The sequence below is a fragment of the Pelophylax lessonae genome (genome assembly GCF_965119305.1).
Source record: "Pelophylax lessonae genome assembly, chromosome: 3".
In the NCBI taxonomy this organism is placed as follows: Eukaryota; Metazoa; Chordata; class Amphibia; order Anura; family Ranidae; genus Pelophylax; species Pelophylax lessonae.
In genome coordinates, this window is record NC_138770.1 from 275,566,393 (window position 1) to 275,590,782 (window position 24,390).

The following is a 24,390-nucleotide window of genomic DNA, read 5'->3' on the forward strand; positions in this document are numbered from 1 at the left end:
CTTTATCGCAGAGATAGAGAAGGTAAAAAAGGGGGAGGGGTATGTCTGTATATTAAGAACAGTATACAGGTAAATATGAGGGATGATATTAATAATGGAGCTAAGGACGAGGCAGAATCCCTATGGGTAGAGCTTCAAAGGGAAGGAGGGGGAGGCGGACCTCATTTTACAGATAGGATTGGCAGCAAGGATGGGAAATGTCATTATAATGGGGGACTTTAATTATCCAGATATAGACTGGGCAGATGGAACCGCGCATTCAGCCAAGGCTAGGCAGTTCCTAAATATCTTGCAGGACAATTTCATGGGTCAGATGGTGAATTCACCGAAAAGAAACAATGCGGTACTTGACCTACTGATTACCAACAATACAGACCTGCTCGCGGATATAGAAATACGGGAGAACTTAGGAAACAGTGACCATAGGTCAATAAGTTACAGTATTAATTACAGTAATAGGAAGCAGAGGGGTAATATAAGGACGCTGAATTTCAAAAGAGCTAATTTCCCAAAACTGCGCTCGCTGCTAGAAAATATCAAATGGGATAGAACCCTGGGAACAAAGAACACGGAGGAAAAATGGGAGTGCTTCAAGAGCATACTTAACAAGGGCATTGACCAGTGCATTCCAAAGGGAAATAAATTTAAAAGAGCAAAATTAAACCCTGGGTGGCTAAACTCCAACATAAAAATGCATATTAGTGCTAAAGGAAAGGCTTTCAAAAAATACAAGGCTGAGGGGTCATTGGCAGCATTTAAGCATTACAAAGAGTGTAATAAGAAATGTAAAGATGAAATCAGGGCGGCTAAAATAGAACACGAGAGACATATAGCAGAAGAGAGTAAAAAGAACCCCAAGAAGTTCTTTAAGTATATAAACAGTAAGAAAGCGAGGTCAGAACACATTGGCCCCATAAAAGATGACAAAGGAAATATGGCCACTGAGGACAGGGAAAAGGCAGAAGTGTTAAATAATTTCTTCTCTTCAGTCTTCACAAAAGAATCGGGGGCTACAGGAACCCAGCTTGTAAGGCCAAACTAAATAACACACCTCAGGAAGTACCCCCATGGCTAACAGAAGATAGACTTAGAACTAAACTTGAGAAACTTAACATAAATAAATCACCGGGACCGGATGGCTTGCACCCGAGGGTTCTTAAAGAGCTCAGCCAGGTGATTGCCAGACCATTATTCTTGATCTTTAAAATAGTTTACAGACGGGTATGGTGCCAGCAGATTTGAAAAAGGCCAACGTAGTACCAATATTTAAAAAGGGGCCGAGGTGTATCCCGGGTAAATATAGACCTGTCAGCCTAACATCTGTAGTCTGCAAGATTTTGGAGGGGATGTTAAGGGAACACATACAAGACTTTAGTAATGAAAACAATATAATTAGTAGTAATCAGCATGGATTTATGAAAAATCGTTCTTGCCAAACCAATCTATTAACCTTCTACGATGAAGTGAGCTGCCACCTAGATAAAGGTAAGCCTGTGGATGTGGTGTATCTGGAACTTGCTCCAGGGGAGAGTCCAGAGGGTGATGATTAATGGGAAATACTCGGATTGGGCGGGTGTGGAAAGTGGGGTCCCCCAGGGTTCGGTCCTGGGACCAATCCTGTTTAATTTATTCATAAATGATCTAGAGGAGGGGATATCTAGTACAATCTCAGTATTTGCGGATGATACTAAACTAAGCATGCCAATATCTTCTATGCAGGATGTGGAAACCTTACAAGCAGACCTGAACAAAATAACGGGGTGGGCAACTACATGGCAGATGAGGTTTAATGTTGATAAATGTAAAGTAATGTACTTGGGGGCCAGAAACCAGAAAGCAAGCTACTCACTAGGGGGGGGGACCTCTGGGGGAGTCTAGGATGGAAAAAGTCTTGGGGGTACTGGTTGACAACAGGCTTGGCAGTGGCATGCAATGCCAAGCAGCTGCAAGCAAAGCCAACAGAATATTGGGATGTATAAAAAAGGGGATTCACTCCAGACATAAAGAGATTATTCTCCCGCTCTACAAGACTCTGGTCCGGCCACATCTGGAGTATGCTGTCCAGTTCTGGGCACCGGTCCTCAGGAAGGATGTGCTGGAATTGGAAAGAGTCCAGAGAAGGGCAACAAAAATAATTAGGGGAATGGAGGACATCAGCTATGAGGAAAGACTACAAGCACTGAACCTATTCTCTCTAGAGAAGAGACGTTTGAGGGGGGATATGATATCAATGTACAAATACTGTACTGGCGACCCTAGCATAAGGAACAAACTATTCAGAGTAAGGAAATACAATAAGCCACGTGGCCACTCACTAAAACTAGAGGAAAGGCGGTTTAACCTTAAAATGCGTAAGGGGTTCTTCACTGTAAGGGCGGTAAGGATGTGGAATTCTCTTCCACAAGCAGTCGTATCAGCAGGGAGCATTGATAGTTTCAAAAAACTATTAGATGGGCACCTTAAAGACCACAACATACAGGGGTATACAATGTGCGGTTAAAAGCAAACACACACACACATCATAGGTTGAACTGGATGGACTGATGTCTTTTTTCAACCTCACTAACTTTGTAACTATGTAACTATGTAACTTTCCTTACAGGGAACAAAAGGTGAAGATGGTGAAATGGGTCGTCTTGGTCACAGTGTTAGGAACTTCTTTTTTGGAAATCCACCTTTGAGGCACAGCGAAAAGTTCACATGACCTGTGTTGTACGTATGTTGATTAGGGATGATCGAACTTTTGAAAAGTTCGGTTCGACCAGAACACCCGAACTTCCCAAAAGTTCGGCCCGGATTTCAGAACCCCATTGAAATCAATGGGACCCGAACTTCTGTAATCAAAAAACACAAGCCCTAAAACCCAATAAATGCCCCTAAATAGTGCCTAGGGTTCTGGGTCATGCCCCAGGGACTATTAATCACACAAAAAAGTTCTTAAAAATTGTCATTTTTGATAGAGAGCCAATTATTGAAAAAATTATTGAAAAAAAAAAAAAGAGATTTCTTTGGATTTAGCGTCTGGGGGGTCTAAAAAGTGTACCTGTGAAGTCTCGGCTCTGTAGCATATCCAGAACCAGAAAAAAAATGATCGTTTGTATTAGAATTGCAGTAGAGCAGGATAGTGGCTCCGCTTTTTTCACACCCGGCCGTTTTTTCTTGCAGGCGTTTATTGGGCTTTTTTGTGGACGTCTTTGGAGGCAGGCATGACATCTGAACTTCTGTGTAGGGGTATATATACACATACACATGTATGTATATATACACATACACATATATAGGTGTGAAAGTAGCAGAACCCTATGCCTGCGCTAATGAAATAATTTGCAGGCATAGGGCTACGCTCCTATCACACCTATATGTGTGTATCTGTATAAATACATATAAGTGTGTGTATATATACCCCTATACAGAGGTTCAGATGTTATACCTGCCTCCAAAGATGCCCAAAAAATGCCCAAAAAAACGCCTGCAACAAAAACGCCCAGGTGTGTTGTTGCAGGCGTTTTTTTGGGCATTTTTTGGGCGTCTTTGGAAGCAGGCATAACATCTGAACTTCTGTATAGGGGTATATACCTGTATACACACTTATATGTATTCATACACATACACACATATAGGTGTGATAGGAGCGAAGTCCTATGCCTGCAAATAATTTCATTAGTTTAGGCATAGGGTTCTACTAATTTCACACCTATATATGTGTATATATACATACATGTGTGTGTGTGTGTATATACCCTTATACAAAAGTTCAGATGTCCTGCCTGCCTCCAAAGACGCCCAAAAAATGCCCAAAAAAATGCCTGCAACAAAAACGCCCAGGTGTGTTGTTGCAGGTGTTTTTTTGGGCATTTTTTGGGCGTCTTTGGAGGCAGGCATAACATCTGAACTTCTGTATAGGGGTATATATACACACACACTTATATGTATTTATACACATACACACATATAGGTGTGATAGGAGCAAAGTCCTATGCCTGCAAATAATTTCATTAGCGCAGGCATAGGGTTCTGCTACTTTCACACCTATATATGTGTATGTGTATATATATATACATACATGTGTGTGTGTATATATACCCCTACACAGAAGTTCAGATGTCATGCCTGCCTCCAAAGACGTCCACAAAAAAGCCCAATAAAACGACTGCAAGAAAAACGGCCAGGTGTGAAAGTAGCGAAGCCACTATCCTTCTCTACTGCAATTCTAATAGAAACAATATTTTTTCTATGGCGGTCACCCTGACATGGAAGGGTTTGGTCACCCTGCCATAGCAGTCAGAGTCAGTTAACCCTACACTACACTACGGTCCCCCTGACACTTAACATTTTCCCTACAGAAACTAGATTATTAAATCTAACTATAGTGGAAAATAGTACCCTAACTACACTAGATATCCCTTTCCTCACACTAATAATTGCTAAATGACACTTTTGAAGCAGGAGCAACAGAACTGCTTCCACTCTCTTCCACAGCCCTGTATTACAATGCTAGAGATTTGGCGGGGCTATCTTATATACTGGGGGGCATATTCACTACTGATTGGCCTCTGGACCCCCTAGTCACTCCAATCACATTCCTAGCATCCTCCTGTCCCCTCAATTGGCTTTTACTGATGGTTCTGGTCCAATCACGGGCTTTTAAAGCCCAGTTCCTGTCCCATTGAATTTTGGTCGGTTCTGGTTGCCAAATTCCGAACTTTTTCAGCAAAAAGTTGGAAATTAGGCCGAATTTCGAACAGTCAATGTTCGGGTCGAACCGATGGTCGACCCGAACCGTTCGATCATCCCTAATGTTGATGTACATAGCTTTATATTATGTGTTTGTATTGACAGCACTTGAGGAAATGTTCCAGATGACACCCGCATTGCAAGTGAGGCTGTGACAGTTGTTGATGAAGAAGGTAAGGATTCTGAAGATATGGTTACACATTCCTCTTAATCACAATCTTCTGTGACTTTACCTTCAACTAAGCTTGCACTGAAGAAGATGGGAAGGAATCCGCCTCAAAAAACCTTAAAGTAAAAAATTACCTTTGCAAGGAGAGTATGCGGCTTGAGAACACACATGCCCGACTTCCCTCTAGAACACAGAATAAAAGGGAAAGGATTATCTTGAACATGATTCCAATTAAGGATCCAAAAAAGCGTGTAGACATTGTAGAAAGTGAGAACTACACAAGAAATTTCACCAGAGGTAAACAATGTGAGACTAACACCCTGTTACATGGGGCCAGTAATGTCATATACCATTGCCTTTTAATTTGGGATAAAGAACAATAATAAAAATACACTTTGAAATAACATGCTTTGGTGTTGCCTTAAACTTGCAATGAAAATGTGGAGCAGTAGAATGTACTGTGACTTTTAATATAGCAGCCAGATATCTCTCTTTTAGCAGTGGTAGCGCCACCTCTGCTGTATGACAGATCCCTTCCAGCATTAGTTAACAAACCTGGAGATCTGTCAAGTAGAGGCAGTAGCCATACTGCCTCCAATTGACAGATCTCTGGTGGCTTGTTTTTTTTATACAAATGGGCCGAAGATCCTAGGTGACATCATTGACCAAATATGTTTTGTTCAAAGACATCATCAAACATTTGTTCAGACGTAATCTAGGATCCCTGTCACTGTGTTTAAATTCCACTATAGCTGGGGAGCTGTCATTTGCAAAAGAAGTAGCAGTGGAATAGCATCGTCACTTATTATGAATGATGAGGATCTACATCGCCGGATGAGGTGTTTGATGTTAAATTTACATCATGGGGCATTGATCATTTTTTAATTTTTTCAAGGGCCTTTTCAATTATGTGGGTGTTTAGTTACCATTTACCTTTATATTGTTTGTGAATGAACAACAGGGGTACTATGTACCTTTTACCCATTAATGTTGGGGACTGATATCTGGGGGCCCGCTTCCAGATGCTGATACAGTTTTGTAAGTCCCCCAAAGAATTCAACTTCTTGCAAGATACCCTTTTTTAGGGCATGTGTCCTGGTATGATTTGGGGGGGAACAAATGCTCACTGCCCCCCCTTTTCTGGCCAGCGGGACTGCATGCCTAGATGAGGGTCTGATTCTAATTACAAAAGGAAATCCACACTGCTTTTTTCTTAAATGGATAGTACATATTTTATAAATAATGTGTATGGTCACTTTTTAAAAAACAATTGCGGGTGGTCCTCCTAAAAATTACTATTGCTATTTAAAGTAATTGAGTGTTTTTAAACTGCCCTTTAAACTGCATTAAATACTCCACTGAAATGTTTTTCAAAATTAGCTTTTGCATTGGTACATGTCCTTCATGGCAGTGCCCAGTAATGTTTTTTTTAGCAAAAGCTTGCAAATCGACCTTTAAAAAGGACAGGAAACAATGACAAGATTCTGCTCCCATAGACTTCGATGGGATTCAGGCACTACAGTGCCTTGCAAAAGTATTCGGCCCCCTTGAACTTTGCGACCTTTTGCTACATTTCAGGCTTCAAACATAAAGATATAAAACTGTAACTTTTTGTGAAGAATCAACAAGTGGGACACAATCATGAAGTGGAATGGAATTTATTGGATATTTCAAACTTTGTTAACAAATAAAAAACTGAAAAATTGGGCGTGCAAAATTATTCAGCCCCTTTACTTTCAGTGCAGCAAACTCTCTCCAGAAGTTCAGTGAGGATCTCTGAATGATCCAATGTGGACCTAAATGAATAATGATGATAAATAGAATCCACCTGTGTGTAATCAAGTCTCCGTATAAATGCACCTGCACTGTGATAGTCTCAGAGGTCCGTTTAAAGCGCAAAGAGCATCATGAAGAACAAGGAACACACCAGGCAGGTCCGAGATACTGTTGTGGAGAAGTTTAAAGCCGGATTTGGATAGAAAAAGATTTCCCAAGCTTTAAACATCCCAAGGAGCACTGTGCAAGCGATAATATTGAAATGGAAGGAGTATCAGACCACTGCAAATCTACAAAGACCTGGCCATCCATCTAAACTTTCAGCTCATACAAGGAGAAGACTGATCAGAGATGCAGCCAAGAGGCCCATGATCACTCTGGATGAACTGCAGAGATCTACAGCTGAGGTGGGAGACTCGGTCCATAGGACAACAATCAGTCGTATACAGCACAAATCTGGCCTTTATGGAAGAGTGGCAAGAAGAAAGCCATTTCTTAAAGATATCCATAAAAAGTGTAGTTAAAAGTTTGCCACAAGCCACCTTGGAGACACACCAAACATGTGGAAGAAGGTGATATGGTCAGATGAAACCAAAATCCAACTTTTTGGCAACAATGCAAAACGTTATGTTTGGCCTAAAAGCAACACAGCTCATCACCCTGAACACACCATCCCCACTGTCAAACATGGTGGTGGCAGCATCATGGTTTGGGCCTGCTTTTATTCAGCAGGGACAGGGAAGATGGTTAAAATTGATGGGAAGATGGATGGAGCCAAATACAGGACCATTCTGGAAGAAAACCTGATAGAGTCTGCAAAAGACCTGAGACTGGGATGGAGATTTGTCTTCCAACAAGACAATGATCCAAAACATAAAGCAAAATCTACAATGGAATGGTTCACAAATAAACATATCCAGGTGTTAGAATGGCCAAGTCAAAGTCCAGACCTGAATCCAATTGAGAATCTGTGGAAAGAACTGAAAACTGCTGTTCACAAACACTCTCCATCCAACCTCACTGAGCTCGAGCTGTTTTGCAAGGAGGAAGGGGCAAAAATTTCAGTCTCTCGATGTGCAAAACTGATAGAGACATACCCCAAGCGACTTACAGCTGTAATCGCAGCAAAAGGTGGCGCTACAAAGCATTAACTTAAGGGGTCTGAATAATTTTGCACGCCCAATTTTTCAGTTTTTTTATTTGTTAAAAAAGTTTGAAATATCCAATAAATTTCGTTCCACTTCATGATTGTGTCCCACTTGTTGTTGATTCTTCACAAAAAATTACAGTTTTATATCTTTATGTTTGAAGCCTGAAATGTGGCAAAAGGTCGCAAAGTTCAAGGGGGCCGAATACTTTCGCAAGGCACTGTATGTTCATTGTTTGTGGTTTTTCTTGCTAGGTTTGTTAATGCCCAGAGAACTGAACTTTTCTTTGTTCTTTTATTATAGTTGAAGGAAAGCAGTTAAAATATTTGATTTTTCTTTACTATCACTGACAATATTTTGGTGACAGGGTCTCCTTTATATAGCCGTTGTTAGGCTGTTTTGCAATGATTCTAAACTGCAGATTGAAAAAAATCTCCTTTCCTTGCTTCCCAGCAGATTAAAACATTTGTGTGAAGAACTGCCTTAGTGGTGTTAAGATTGGCACCTTTGGCAGGTAACATGGGTTCATACAAGGTGCAGAGTGTAAACAAGAGCTTGCTCTTTGACAGAGCACACCAAAAAAGAATAATGGGCCATTGGTCGACTTTGCTGCAAGCTATTACCAGGTTTTGGCCCTCAGGATTGCCCCCTCAAGGGGTTGCAGAAACAGAGTGTCTACGATATAAAGACAGGGGAAGAAACAGCAGGTTACATGAAAAGCAGAGGCCAGGGCAGGTAGCAAGCAAGAGAGTAGATGGAATCCAGGCAAAACATTGAGGCAAGTGGCGTAAAAGAGAGTATTATGGGTCAGCAATGGGGGCAGGAGACATGATCAAATCTGGACAGTCTGAATCAGCAGCAATCAAAGGAAAAACAATGGTAATGAAGTCTACATGGTAGCATGGTCTCAGACACTAGAAGGGAAGGCAGTGAAATATCCTCAAAGGTATGTGAGCTAAACAATAATGCACACATGCCAACATACGAATGTTTACATTTATCTGTGCAACTGGCCATAGTGTGACATTCTGCAATGGACAGGATGGGTCATTACCCTGGCTGTACAAATGAAGGACCTGGAGGTACTGTAACAAGTGGTAAAGCATACATTTATTTTGAAAGTAGGATTGCCAGAGTTCAAGTTTTAAGCTGCTTATTCAAACAGAAAAGTTATGTACAAATACCATTTGGTGCCTGGTATGAGGAAGTCGTTTTCTCACCTGCTCATACTGAAATATTGTTTTTAAAGTGGAAGAATAATGGATTTAGGTCAACAGAATTTTATGTGTTTGTACAAAAAAAGTCAATTTACTGCCATTCAGACTTTTGGGGGGGGGGGGGGGCAGACTATGGCCAAAGGGCAGTGGGAGCAGAGAATGCTCCAGTATCAGCTGGTGTAAAAATTGCCCTGGCATCAGTACATCAGTAGAGGTAAAAAAAGTCTCTAGTGCCCCATTGTTAGTCATAGTGGGAGGAATACTGCCCCATTGTTGTGTCAATAAAAATAAGAGTGTCCTATTACTGGTGTCATTGACTTCATCGTTAGTGTCAATAAATTCGGAAAGCCGCCACTTGGTGTTAGTGGCACTTACATTTATATAGACTCAATTTCCCATGCAGTTCCTCTACTAGCTGCATAATGTCACTGCATGAAGCACTATCTGTGTTCCAGTGCTGTCACCCACTATCACTCTGCAAATGGGATGTAGAGAATGCTATTTTCATTCTATTGTAGTCCTAAATATGACAAAAAAAAAAAACAACAATAAACATTCCCTTTAATTACAAAATATTAATCAAAAAAAAAATTCTCTTTTCCATTTAAAAAATAATTTTTTATGTATTTTTCATATAGATATTAGCAGTAAAACAGGTAATAGAGCACAGTTGTTTAGCAAATAACCCTTTTGTCTCTTTCCATCCAAGCATCATTGGATTTATATAACGTCTAACTGGAGTAGGAATTATTAGTCTAATTCCTTGTACTATTAAATATGATCATATCATTTAATTTCCTTAGCTCACCCAGTAGCAAAGGCTTGCTGCAGGTTAATTGTTGTGATTTAATTAAAAAGAGCAAATCCTTAATCCTATGCAAAGTGAATATAAAACATTACTAAATAATTGCTTTCAAATCTTGCCTTCTACCATCTTTTATTCTATTCGAAACCTTTGGATAAGGCTTTAGTATTACATGAGTTTGTGTGTGTGTTATAATGATGTTTTTGTAGTTACTTACTACATGTTCTTTTTTTAGTTCGATACTTCAGAATATGGTGGCTCCATATAAACAAATAACATTTGCTAATATTGTTGGATGATGGATTTCCAGCTTGCAAGTTTTTAGCACTTGATCTTGATTCTTGCCAACTTTTACGTATTTAACCTTATTTTTTTTTTTTTTTATTATAAATGAACATGTTATAAGGCTGTGTTTACATATTTTAAGTTCATCATCCTATATTTGGCTTTCTTGCTACTACTTTGAAAAAATTAATTTGCAATGCATTAAATAAATGCAATGCAATGCACTAAATAAATCTTAAAAGAAATCAAAAGATACTCGGCTAGTAAAATCTTTCTACAAGAGACACATGGAGGACAAGACACAAATGTTAAACTGTATTTAAAACATTATCGGACATGGTATTATGGGAATTCTCCAACAAAAAAGCAAAGTGGCAATAGGACTGGCTAGAGAAGTGAAGTTCTCTCTAGAGGAACGAAAGCGGTATAAATTCAAAGGGGGGAAATTACAGGATATGGAATGTACATTAGCAAATATATACAACCCAAATAGGAATCCGACAGGCTACCTAAGACAAGCTTTGGCAAACCTGATGGACTATAAAAGGGATATTCTAATTCTAGCAGGAAATTTACATTTCTGTATGGAACCAGAGGTGGATAGCATGTCACATGTACTGGGGACTAGAAACTATCAGCCCAGAATGGCAAAAAAAAAAACTTTACCAATGTCAACCGTTAGATGTGTGAGAGTTCAACAACCCGGGATGAGGGATTGTACCTACTACTCCCCAGTGCCTGGGACATACTCTAGGTTGGATTACATAATGTTGGAGCACAGACTCCTGGAATCAGTAGGGAAAACATCAATAGAAATTATGTCAACATCAGCCCATGCCCCAGTTACAATAAAGCTGAGCCTAAAAGGGAATCAAAAAGAAAAAAGAAAAAAAAAAAGAAGGAAGGCAGATTAATTGTTTGCTTCCAATACATGCTCCCTTTGGCTTCTTTGACTGGAATTGAAAGGCCCATATGTATATTGATGCATCAGTAGGTCTATTTTTGGACTTTCAGCTCGTAGAATGGCACAATCCTGACCAATCTTGACTCAAGATCTAACTTTCTTTTATGGCCACATGAAGGAGAGACTGAGGGGAAAGCTTTGGGCACTGTAGAAATAATTTCAGTTCCGTTTATAGATTTCCATACCAAACCAAGTATGTATTAAAGATCCCAAGGGATGCAAAGGTAGAGTCCCTAATTGCACTTCTTAAACTCTTTATATAGAATGTTTGTCAAAGTTATGTTTCAATAATATATTTCTGTTTGGTGTATGGGTTCTGTGTATTTCTCTGAGTTTATATATATATATATATATATATATATATATATATATATATATATATAAATATCTGTGTACATTTTGTGTGCATTAGTATGATGTGTTCTACTGCATATGTTTGGATGTTTTTGCTTTTTTTTTTAAAGATTTCTTTGATTTAATTTTTTACTTAAAAAAAAAAAAATAATAACTTTTCCCTCCCCTTTTAAAGAAATCGTTTCGCCCATTGTACTGTCAAATGTGGGTCAGATGGCAATCAGATTGATCTGGGGGTTATACTGCACAGCTATAGCTGTCCTACCTCCACAGAGTCACTGTTGTAATTAATGGAAGGAGGTTTCTGCCTTTAAGATAGTGAAAGCTAACCCAGAAATGCTGTACCACAACTGTCAAAATTGTAGTATAGAGTATTTTGTATCTTCTCAAATAGATTTAATTATCTTAATCACATATTTTTTGTTATAGGATTGATATCCTTCCATTTTTTAACTCCTGAGGAAGCAGTTGAACTGCAAAACATGTCGAGTACTGGCTAACTGAATACTATAGGTCAAACTATAGGTCATACTCAATAGTATGGGTACAACACTATAGTCACAGTTAAGCCATTGTAATGGGTAACTTTTAAAATTCTTGATTCTAATGTGTATATTTTTTACTTTCTCTATATATGTAATAAAGACTTTTTGATACTATGTGATTGTAAGGCTTTTGGCTGTACCAGGAAAACCCTCTTCACCCCCTTTTCTTTTTTGTGCTATGGTTTAAAATGTACTATTTCAGGATGCAGGTACCCCTTTTATAGTTACATAGTTACATAGTAGGTGAGGTTGAATAAAGACAATAGTCCATCCAGTTCAACCTGTGTAGGTTTATAATTACTTATTGGTGAGAGTAATAATATATTTTCTACATATTGTAGTTAATGGAAGGAGATTGTTGGTTTCTGCCTTCAAGATACTGAAAGCTAACCCAGAAATGCCCAGTACTTCTGTGCTCATAGTGGTCCAGAGGTCGTAATGGAAAGATGCTACTCCTGCCAGTAAAGGCTGCTTTTTAAGACTGTGGATATGATCATAGATGTGCACAGCCTATTGCTTTAGGGTGTGCACCCCAAAGCTCAAACACACATGCCTTTCTCTGCAGCCTCGGCTGCACGGGACAGTGAATGAATGGGAAGTGATCTGTGCTGAGCGGCTTCCTGTTCATTCAAAAACTAAAGCATAGTAAAGACAGTTTACTGTGTTTCAGTTAGGAATGGACACAGCAAGCAAGTGTGTTCATTTAGAAAAGGAAGGGGCTGGTAAATTACATATTTACTAGCTCCTTCCCCTGCTTTCCATTCTAAAACATCCCCCGCAGCAGCCGGGGGGAGACGAGAGAAGGAAAGGCAGCAGGACTGTGGGGCGGGGGCAACAAGGGGGGCCCAGGCAGTAGGGGGATTCGGCACCGCATATATAGGGTTACCACCTCATCCCTTTAAACCAGGACATATATTTATTAAACAGGTTCTGAGGCTAATATAATGCACATAAGGCACTAAGTGAGTTTAATTGCCACCTTAATCAGCCTCAGAACCTGTGTAATTAATGTGTGTCCTGGTTTAAAGGGATTAGGTGCCGATCCTACGCATATAGCGATTAGGGTGTGCCCAGGCATAACTGGCACACCCCCTGCACAGGCCTATTAGTATGATTATTTAGTCACTGAGTTTCATTTACAGCTTTACAAGGAACTGTAGTGGTGTAAATAAATGGCACTGGCAGGGAAAGGGTTAAATAACCTAACTGTATTAGAATAAAATTTGCATGCCTGCTAATGGTTTCTGCTACACTTTGTGCACCTCCAAATATAACAGATGTGCCTCTACAAGTGAATGTGACAATGTCTAATGTGATCCTATCCAAATAATTCATCAGTATGGAGTCATCTGAGCTGTGTTTGACAATTTTGATTTTCAGCTCTTCATTTCCACAAAGTAAATATTCTACAATGTGCATGAATATTTTTGTAACAGCGGGCAGGTTTATTAGCTTGTTCCTTTCCAGTGTTTATGTAGCACCGACATAATATGTGAGAAAGTCATTTTCTTTCTGTTACCGGGTTTTGTTCTTGTGAATCTATATTCTTGTGCTACCGTGTGCTCAAAAAATATTCTTCTGCAATCTCATAATAGGTTCTTCTTAAGATAAGCAATGTGGCTGATACATCAAAGCTTGCCCTCCTAAAGGGTAAGTTAGCCTTTACATAAAATCTGTAAGGTCTGTACTGGACCCCCTTCCCCATTACCCACAGTCCCGCTGAATCGGAGTCCCGCGATTACCTGCTGTCAGACTCCGGTACTCCCCTCCTGGGATTTAAAAATGCCAGCTGCTTAATCGCCTATCCGTACCTCTCAGCGTGTACGGATAGGAGGCATTCTAATTGGTCAGGGCCATCACATGGACATGGAGGATAGAAAGCCAGAAGAATTTCAAATCCTTGCACTGTTAAAGCAACATCCCAGGGCCTGACAGAGGGGGATCGTGGGACATCGGTACAGCGGGACTGGAGGGGATTGGAAAGGGGTCCAGATTTTCTGTAAGGTGAACTTACCCTTTAAAGTGACTCTGTACCTAATAATAATTAAAACAAATAGGAAAGCAAATACTTACTCCTACCTTATATGCAGATATAAAAAGTGACAATTTAGTGATGTCACTTTTTATATCTGCATATAAGGTTGGCTGATTACCTTACTATCTGCTAGCTGATTTTTTTGCTTGTTTGGAGCACTAACTCATATTATTAAATACCTGTTAGACACTCACCCATGCCACTGCCAGTGGGCCAATTTAGGGGGAAGCCAATTAATAAACTAGCATGCTTGGAGAATTGTGGGAAGAAACCTGGAGCACTGCATGCCAACAGGGAAAGAACATACAAAGCCAATGCAGGCAGCTGTGTCCCAGGTAGGATTTGAACCTAGGACCTGCACAAACGGAAGTCTCAATGAGAAAGATAGCGAAACTTTGACTGGTTCTCTAATGCATCGGTGCACTTTTTTGTGACATTAAATACCGGTTCCCTTTTCTTTTTGCAATAATGTCTAATCTGCCCTTTGTTTACATCTCATACCTCCAGAACAGCTGCATGAACTCACTGAGAATGTTTCCCACTAACCAACATGGTAAAACGCAATGTTTTGGCTGGTGTAATTTTTTGGCCCTGTCAGGGCAGTTCATGCTGCATGCTGTTTTTTTTTTCTTTTTAAACTTTGATATAATGTCATATTGTGGCACTATATTCTTGTCTCTGCACAACAGCATGGTGCATTGCGGTGACATGTGCTGCCATTCAACACAGTGCTGGAAAATGCAGACATGCTTCATTTTTCTGCTCTACACCATACTGTACATCACAGCAGCATTGTGGTGTGAATAGGGCAATTGTTTTCTTTGTGCCTTAGCAATGACCTGCATTTATCTAGAGCAGAAAACCACAGGTCACTGCAGATAGTACGATCAAGCTCTAACGACTGAGGCTAAAACTGAAGAAAAAGGGGACTAATAGAGGTGTGTGGAAAACAGCCGGCCCCTAGCTTGATATACTCACCCACCAGTCTGCTAACAAACCAAATAAGTAGCTCAAAGAATGAGTTCTCGCGCTACTCCAAAAGGTGATCTCCTGAAATGTCTTGATACAGAGGGTGCACACATGTACAAAGAACACAAGATGTCCATTACAACACTGTTCGCCAATCCTAAACGCTGGATAGCTTGTGGGCACCATTTGGCTTCTTAGAGCCCCCGATTGCCTCCAGCCACAACTTGACAAAGCTACAAACGTAACGAAACATGTCGTTGTGGCAATCGGGAGGCTCTGTAGAAGCGAGTGAATCCAGTCCTCCGCTCTCCCCGGCCTCCAGGTGACTCCTTTGCCGGCTGCGTACGGACTTCCGGTCGACAGCGGTGACGTCATTCGCGTGCGACCTCCCGGTGCTCACAGCGGGCACTGGGTGAGCACAGCGTGGGCTCCGGTCTAGGAAGCGGCCGCACACCGGACCGTGCGAGCCCCCCCCCGCTTGGACCCACTCCTCTCTTCCATCCACCTACTCTGCTTCTTCCTTCCAGCTGCTAGCCTTCTCCCTCCCTTCGGGACCCACATCAGGGATTCCTGACGCAGGCAGCTGTGACACACAGAGGCTTCATGGACTGGTAGGATGATTTATTTTAATATATTGCTTCACCATTGTGGATCCATTTAATACATTTTTATCAGACTGTCTATTCAAGTTTCCACTGGGGTTAATTGTCAGCAACATACATACCTGAGCGCCATCCTTCATTTTTTTCTATAACAAACCAAATAAACCTGTAGGTTTATTTGGTAAACAAAACAAGCAATGTAGGTTAAAAACAGGGGTTTGGTTAACACGCATTTGCAAATGCATGTGTAAGCTGCAAGGCCTCTTCACGGCACCCTGTGTATCTTGCAGTCCTAACACTACTCAACCTGAGTGTCTCCACAATTGAAGCACATGACTGCTAATGGATGGATGGTAAACGGGTGGGCTTGGAGGTGGCCCGATCCTCCCCCAACCTGCTCCCATTCATGACTGGTATTGAAAAACGAATGGCTGTGTAATAGCCATGGGGTGCAAACTAAAAAAAAAAAAAATACTGAGGCTCGGCAAAATAGGCTATTCACATTGCAAGATAATTTTCCCTTAGCTTAGTGAATGAAGTTAAGCTCTGTTGACTTCAATCATCCAATCATGTGCAAGCAAATTACAGCTTCTTTCCTTGCAGTATTCTTTGCAACTTTAATTTTAATTTCATTCACTAAACTAAGAGAACACTTTTTTGCAAAGTAACAGTCTTTCACCAGATATAGTGGTGGGAGACCAGATATAGTGAATTCAGGGTCCTGTTACTAAACCTAGGACCCTGCATTCACTATATCTGGTTTCCCGCAGTACGCAGAACATGGAAATGCAATTATTTTAGTAGATATAAATGGCTATACACCTTTTCTCATCAGCAGTATATAGCAGTCTTGTGACTTCTATCAGTGTCTGGTTAAAGCTTGTAGCGCTCTACTCTGAGTGTCCTATGAGGCTGCAGGATCCCTGACCCTCTGTCTGGACAGTGCTGATTGGCCCTGTGCTGATCACATGCACCCTCCCAAAAAAAAAAAAAACAAAAACTCTCTAGCAATACACACCAAACTGAGCATGTGCAGAGTGATTCCAAAGGCTCCGTCTTATCGGGAGATGGATTGGGGATGGTGGAAGAAAGGGAGGATCAGAGAAGACAGGATCAAACAGCCTTTTTGCACAATGCAGAGGATTAACCCCTTAGATTCCACAGTGAGTATAACAAGCATGCTTTGCTGCATATACAGGCTGATTTTTACTGTTGTGGGTTTAGTAACACTTTAGGTAAATCATTCCCTCTTCTCTTGCCTAGGGAAGGGAAAGGCCTGATCCTTTCCCAGTGATTACAAATAATGCAGAAAGTAAGTGCATTGCTTGCAAAGATCAGATAGTTTTACACTGTATTTGTTGTGTTAACCACCTACAGTGGCTAGGGAGATGCAGTAAACTATTGCTCACTGTCTAGCTGAACTCTAAGCAATCTCTATAATGAGTACTCCTGGCAAGATGGGAAGAATAGCCGGCTGACTCACAGATAAAAATAGCTGTTCATAATTCTTAATGAAACCAATTGTGTGTCCTGGAGTGAGCTGTTTGGGATCTTGGACAATCCCTGGCTTTATGATGATATACACAGCATGGTTCAATAGGTAGCCTGATAATAAGGTAACAGTGATATTTCCTTCTCAGTAATCATTATTGCTTGCTGGGTTTGAAATAAGGACAGAAAAATGGATTGCTTTAAACACTAAGACAATTTATAGTATTTTTTAAACAATCTTTTATTTGGAAAAATGATGTCTCTGGTCACATTGATGGTGTTTCAGTTTTATCATATAAAATCTATTGTGCTGTCACTGAAGAGGAAATTGTGCTCTATAAGCCAGCATCAGGCATTCCTAGACCTTCTTCCATCCTGCTGGTCAGCACCCCCTCCTTACCATTTGCTGCAGAGCTTTGTGGAAAATGCTTGGCAACAGCACAGGGGGCGATGTCAAAAGGACTTATATTATTTCTACAGGGAAATAAACAATTCTTTTTGGATTTGTCTGGTGCTCCAGCTGTGGGGAAGTCATCATCAGTTAGCGGCACTGATCACCAGACTTTTTTTTCCCTTGTTTTTCCAAGCTTGCAATTCAGAGTACATACTGTTAAACCATTTTAGGATTTGACATAATAACAGTGTAAACATTAAAGTTAAACTCAAGCCAAATAGCTTAAGGACAAGGATTAAATACAAATAGCTAGCTCCCAACCGTTCCTGATTTCGAGGGACTGTCCCTGATTTGGAACAAAGTCCCTCTGTCCCTCTTTGCTCCTCATTTGTCCCTCTTTTTGGTCTGATCTATGTAGTAGTATATAAAATGCACTATTTATCTTTCAAAAAGTGCTTCACAGTGCTAAACCTTTGTAAATTGATGCATTGGTAAGCCAGTGTAAATTAATTGTAGTGGTAAAAAAAAAGCACTTCTGGATTTAAGTAATAATTTTTTTTGTATAATTCTCCTTTAAGAGGGATTAGCATGGAGTGTGTCCTATGCCTACATACTTTTTCTAATAGATGTCCCCTCATTACCATCTCAAAAAGTTGGGAGGTATGCACATATTACATGTCAAAAGACGTGCATTTGTATGCATTCAATCCTAGGATTTACACAGCTCTGCTCCAATAAATAGCCCTCTTTAGCAGGAAAGGGACCTTATCTTTCTCTACTGCAGTTTGACTTTCATTTACAGGTCATTTGGTGGGAAGGCAACTGGTGGCTCCAGGCATTTTATTTATTGGCATGGTATCAGGTCTAAGGCTAGGTTCACACTGTAGTGGGTAGTGCGGCACCCCATGTTTGCATGGGCACAGCAGCCCATTCATTTGAAAAGTAATCACTCTTTTTTTGAAAATGCACCTGCATAAAACAACATGGTGCTTTGGCACCATGTGGTTTAAAGGACCCAGAGACGCAATAAAGAATTAATAGTACCCCTGGTGTCTGCCTAAAAGCAACCCAGTTTGGCTGTGGGTTCCTGTAGTAATGGTGTGAACTTAGCTTAAAAGGTAGCAAGATGGACCAGTCTAATCTGTTTCTAGTTCTAAGACAGAAGTCTCAGTTGCATATATGTGTACATACATTTGAAAACTACACACTGCATCGGGTTGCCTTTTAATTGTGTAGTTTCCATTTAATCTTTGAAAGCATCAACAATGGTAATAATCCATTCCTTCTTCTAGTTTCTAAACATGAAGATCTAGGCTTGCAAAAAGGCAGATGAAACCTTCAGGTAAGCCTGAAGTCAGTTTATCTAATGCTATAGTATATGCTGCACTGCTGGTTCTCCCTTTGAATAAAGTGGGTCTGCTGTTTGATTAGACATAAAGGGGAAGATTTACTGAAATTGGAGAGTGCAAAATCTGGTGCAGCTCTGTATAAAACCAATCAGCTTCAAAGTTTTATAGTCAAAGCCTAATTCAAGCTAAAGTTGGAAGCTGATTGGCTACCATGCACAGCTGGACCAGATTCTGAGTGCACCAGTTTAAGCAAATCTCCCCCATATCTTCCATACATATTTATCTATTCACGCAATGATACCTGTTTAGTAAAATCAAAGTGCCTGGGAATTGTGCACTGTATTATACACTTCAGTATTTATGCCTTTCATTTTTGCTGTTTCTATTTAAATGCTTGGATTTGTATGGTTATGCCTCACAAGGAGCCTCTAGGTAATGTTGCCCTCTAATTTTAAATTTCATAATTTATGACTCAATGTTGGTGTAATATGCATTGTATGAATTCAATATCATGCATATTACACCAATGTTGAGTCAGATATAAGATATCATATATCTCTACAGTGGTGGCTGGTCAATAGGGGGCGCAGGGGCGCCGCCCCCCCTACCTAGGCTAGTCACAGTAAAATGCAGCATAAAAAAAGTGTACCTTTTTTTAGCTGGGCGCCGGACACATTGCTAGCTATGGGAGGGGTGGGGTTTTGGCATCATGTACCTCTTTTCTTTTGCAGTGATTGGCGGCCTTTAGAGTGTCCTCGGGGTGCAGAGAGATGCAGCCCGAACACTCCCACTCACATTGCCGTTGTGTGATTGGTCCAGCCTGACGTCGTAGGGGCGGTGCTTGAGCCAGCGTCACTCTCTCTCCTTCCAGCCGCCTGACTGAGACTTTCCCCTGAGCCACCAAACCCGGAAGATATGCAGAGGGAGCATGTCAGCTCCCACAGCGGTGTCCAGGGGTCCGTGTTGGGGCTTCGTTTTAAGGTAAGTATTTCATAATGAGCTAGTATGCGATGCTTACTAGCCCATTATGCCTTTGTCTTGCAGGATCTTTTTTTTTTCAGTATACAACCGCTTTAAGTCCCCTACTAACTGTCCTGTCCCTAAAATGCAGCCTAAGCACTTTCTTTACAGTAATTCACTTTGCTTTTTCACACATATTCATACTACCCAGACCCCCTTCCCCCACCTATCCACTCTTCTATCCCTAATAACCGGTGCGCTGCAGTTTGGTCACAGTGTGATTGTATGTGCACTTCTATTGAATTCTATTACAAAGTGTGTTTTCATGAAAGGGCATCAAAGTCCTTTATGCTGCATCTTTGATGCGGTTTCAGAAAAGGCACTGTGTAATATAATTCAATAGGAGTGCACCTAGAACCCAGGTAAGGTGCACATACAATCACACTGTGGCCAAACCGCAGCGCATCGGTGTGAGCCCTCTATAAAGCTAATCACATCTTTCCATGTCAGCCACAAAATTGTGGCTTTCCTGACACACACAGAGACACACACCGTCCATTAGCAGACATGTGACAGTGCCATTAATTGTTACTGGCACCCCACACGTCTGCTAACACACATGCACCAAAAATGCATCAAACATGAAACATCTAGGGTCTGTTTAGAGCCCTGATATTTCATCAAAGCCCCCCAACAAGGCAGTTTAAAAAAAAAAATTATAAAAACTATCTGAAAAAAATGTAAAAAACAAATAAAAGAATATTTAAGGGCTTGTTAACACATGTTTTGGTCTCTGAAAAGTAATCAGCATTCAGATCGCTCTTCAGAGAGCATTTGACAGATGGTAAGGAGCCGTTGTGTCGCCTCCTTACTGCCTGATTTACCCTTCCATTCCTGCACAAGCATGCTGCAATCATGTGCATTGAACACCGTTGTGGGGCACCATTCACTTCAATGGGTCAAGTAACTATGTAACTATGGAAAAAATTCTAGCAAGGGCATAGACCTGTCCCTAAGAAAGAGGTCAAGACTACGTCCCTACAAGAAGAAAAGGGGGTTTAAATGTGCCTCTACAAACAGTCAAAGTATGCACATGTTCATGTCACATAACAACGGTACACAACTGTTTAAAAAATTCATAAATCTTTATTTGTACAAGGTAAAAACAAAAAGTATATCACTCTAATAGATTGAATAGTCAATACATAGTGACAGGATTAGTACAATTACAGATAAAAATGCTGGAGCTACGCGTTTCGCATTATGCGCTTCCTCAGGGTCCAGCAAGGGAAAGTATGTAAACAAAGATTCAGTCTTTAATAATCTAAAGGTACATAAAACAGTTATTAGATTTATAAATATACACATATTTCTATAACATTTTTATTATCAGTTTGTTATTTTCAGCTATCAATTGTATGTTACTTACATTGTTATCTTAGCCTTGAACACATCAATTTTACTCTAATTATTTCAAAATTATATAGGTAAATCAAATATAGATTTCCCACAGATATAGCTGGTTAGTGTATTGGTTCATATATTGTAGATTCATTTAGATAACAAAGAGAAAGAGAGAAACTTTTCTACTTATTTATCTCTTTATTCTTTGCTTGTCAAAAAGACAAGGAACTACATCCCACAACTAAAAAGGAAAAATAGGAAAGGGTAAGGGAAAAAGAAAAGAGAAAGGGGATGGATGTGAAAGAAAAATGAAAAAAGGGGAGATGATGTAGAGTGTGAATCACCACGTAGCCCAAAGGGGGGGCAATGAGAGGGATAGGCTAGTTCCCCCGAATGCTATAGATCAAGGGACAGTCCATCCATAGAGGAGGCATGGAGGAGACCAAAAGATGAATGGCATACATAAAGAGCTATATTCCCTCCATTATAGAATGTAGATATGACATAATAAGGCATTAGATTGTCTTACCCCAATTAAGACGTCACAATGAATAGAGTTGAGTATACTTGTTTAATTAGGAGCCAAAAGCCCCTAAAATCAACAGAAAGAAAAAAGCGAATTTATATATATATATGGTTACTCCTTATCTAATTGCTTTGGTCAGGGGGATAGTAATTTGAGTATTAAGAGTGGACACTTACCAGGGACTCGTTCTATAAAGTTTAAGTGTTAGGTGGTGTAAGAGTCATAAAAGACGTACACCAGTTTAAGTGAAAGAAGGGTTAAACATTGGAATCCCCTTAAAAGACGTGCACCAGTATTAAGTGAGAGAAGGGTTAAATAAGGAATCCCCTTAAAAATTGGGGATAATTGTAGTGCTGAAAGTATGAAAACTAGATATAAGAGAGTCACTGGATGCTTTAGACAATTGGATCCAACCCCGAATCTGAAAAGATATATAAAAATAATGTACCATTGGTAAATGGCTGAGCCTGACAGAAAGGAAAGATAAGGAGCTGGTATAAAGTTGAAAAACTTACCATCTGAAGCAATTCAGAGAACCCACGGGGAGTATGACACTCAGCCTATAAGCCTGTAAATGTGAGCTTACTAAGTTGTCCGGTATATATACTAACCATTCTATGTTTGATCTCCTCCTCCTCCCGGTCTCACGCCCCCCACATCCGCCCGCCATAGCGTCCACGTGTAGACGCCGCGGGAGGATGTTCCCGCATACCGGAAGTGAGCATCAATATTATCAATATTAGCTGACCGGCACCGTCAGAAATGGTAATATTATACATGCATCAAAAACAGGGATATATCTTAACCATCAAAGTGGCATATATGAAATACATCTGAATATAACTATTTACTCCCTATTTGTATCAATTCAAAACTGCATTTTAGCCATATAAGGGGAAAAGTTATCCACAAACGTACCAAAATAAACAGTTTTACTCAGGAATGTCATCAGCAATTCTGTTTACATGGTATGATCATATGGGGCAGTGCATAATTCAGATTTATAAGAAGAAGAAAAGAAAAAATAAATAAATTATAAAATCTGGCAACCAATATGCAGGACAATGGACCACGCGGTAAGCAGACCCACAGCAAAGAGAAAAAAAAAAAAAAAAAAAGGAAGGAGGGGGAAAGGGGGGAAAAAAGAAAGGAGGGGAAGGGAAGAAAAAAACATATAAAATAGAAATATATAAGGTATAAATCTTAATGAAAAATAAATTTGAATTAATCTCTTCAATATCATATTGGAGAATCTAAAAGGGTATTAATCTACCAAAAAGGGAGCAAAGCTCAGGTGTTCGTTAAGTCCTGGAAGGGTGCATGCATTTAAAGAAAAAATCCAACGTGCTTCCCTTTGTAGAATTAAGTTATCAAAGGGTCCCCCTCTGGGTCCAGGATGGATCCTATCTAGGGCAAAAAAATTTAAATTTTGGACATTTATATCTATGCGTTTGGGCTATGTGTCTCGCTATGGGACTTTCTAAGTCGCCACCCCTTATGTATGATACATGATCCTTGATTCTCTCCCAGAAATACCGTTTAGTTTTACCCACATAAAAGGCGGGACATTCACATTTCCAAAGATAGACGATACCTATAGTTTGGCATGTCACAAAATGTTTTAAAATAAATGGGCGTCCATTTGGCAATGTTTGTTGAGTCTTGCTAGCAATGAATTTACAGTAACCACACAGTCCACAAGGGAAAGTGCCTTGGGGTAATTTGGTAATTTTTTTTTATTTCTCTTTTTTTTTCTTTTTTTTCTCTTTGCTGTGGGTCTGCTTACCGCGTGGTCCATTGTCCTGCATATTGGTTGCCAGATTTTATAATTTATTTATTTTTTCTTTTCTTCTTCTTATAAATCTGAATTATGCACTGCCCCATATGATCATACCATGTAAACAGAATTGCTGATGACATTCCTGAGTAAAACTGTTTATTTTGGTACGTTTGTGGATAACTTTTCCCCTTATATGGCTAAAATGCAGTTTTGAATTGATACAAATAGGGAGTAAATAGTTATATTCAGATGTATTTCATATATGCCACTTTGATGGTTAAGATATATCCCTGTTTTTGATGCACGTATAATATTACCATTTCTGACGGTGCCGGTCAGCTAATATTGGCTTTAATCTGTTTGAATAGTGGATTACGTCATGGCAGATCGTCACTTCCGGTCCCGGAACCGGAAGTGATGCTCACTTCCGGTATGCGGGAACATCCTCCCGCGGCGTCTACACGTGGACGCTATGGCGGGCGGATGTGGGGGGCGTGAGACCGGGAGGAGGAGCTATGGCGGGCGGATGTGGGGGGCGTGAGACCGGGAGGAGGAGGAGATCAAACATAGAATGGTTAGTATATATACCGGACAACTTAGTAAGCTCACATTTACAGGCTTATAGGCTGAGTGTCATACTCCCCGTGGGTTCTCTGAATTGCTTCAGATGGTAAGTTTTTCAACTTTATACCAGCTCCTTATCTTTCCTTTCTGTCAGGCTCAGCCATTTACCAATGGTACATTATTTTTATATATCTTTTCAGATTCGGGGTTGGATCCAATTGTCTAAAGCATCCAGTGACTCTCTTATATCTAGTTTTCATACTTTCAGCACTACAATTATCCCCAATTTTTAAGGGGATTCCTTATTTAACCCTTCTCT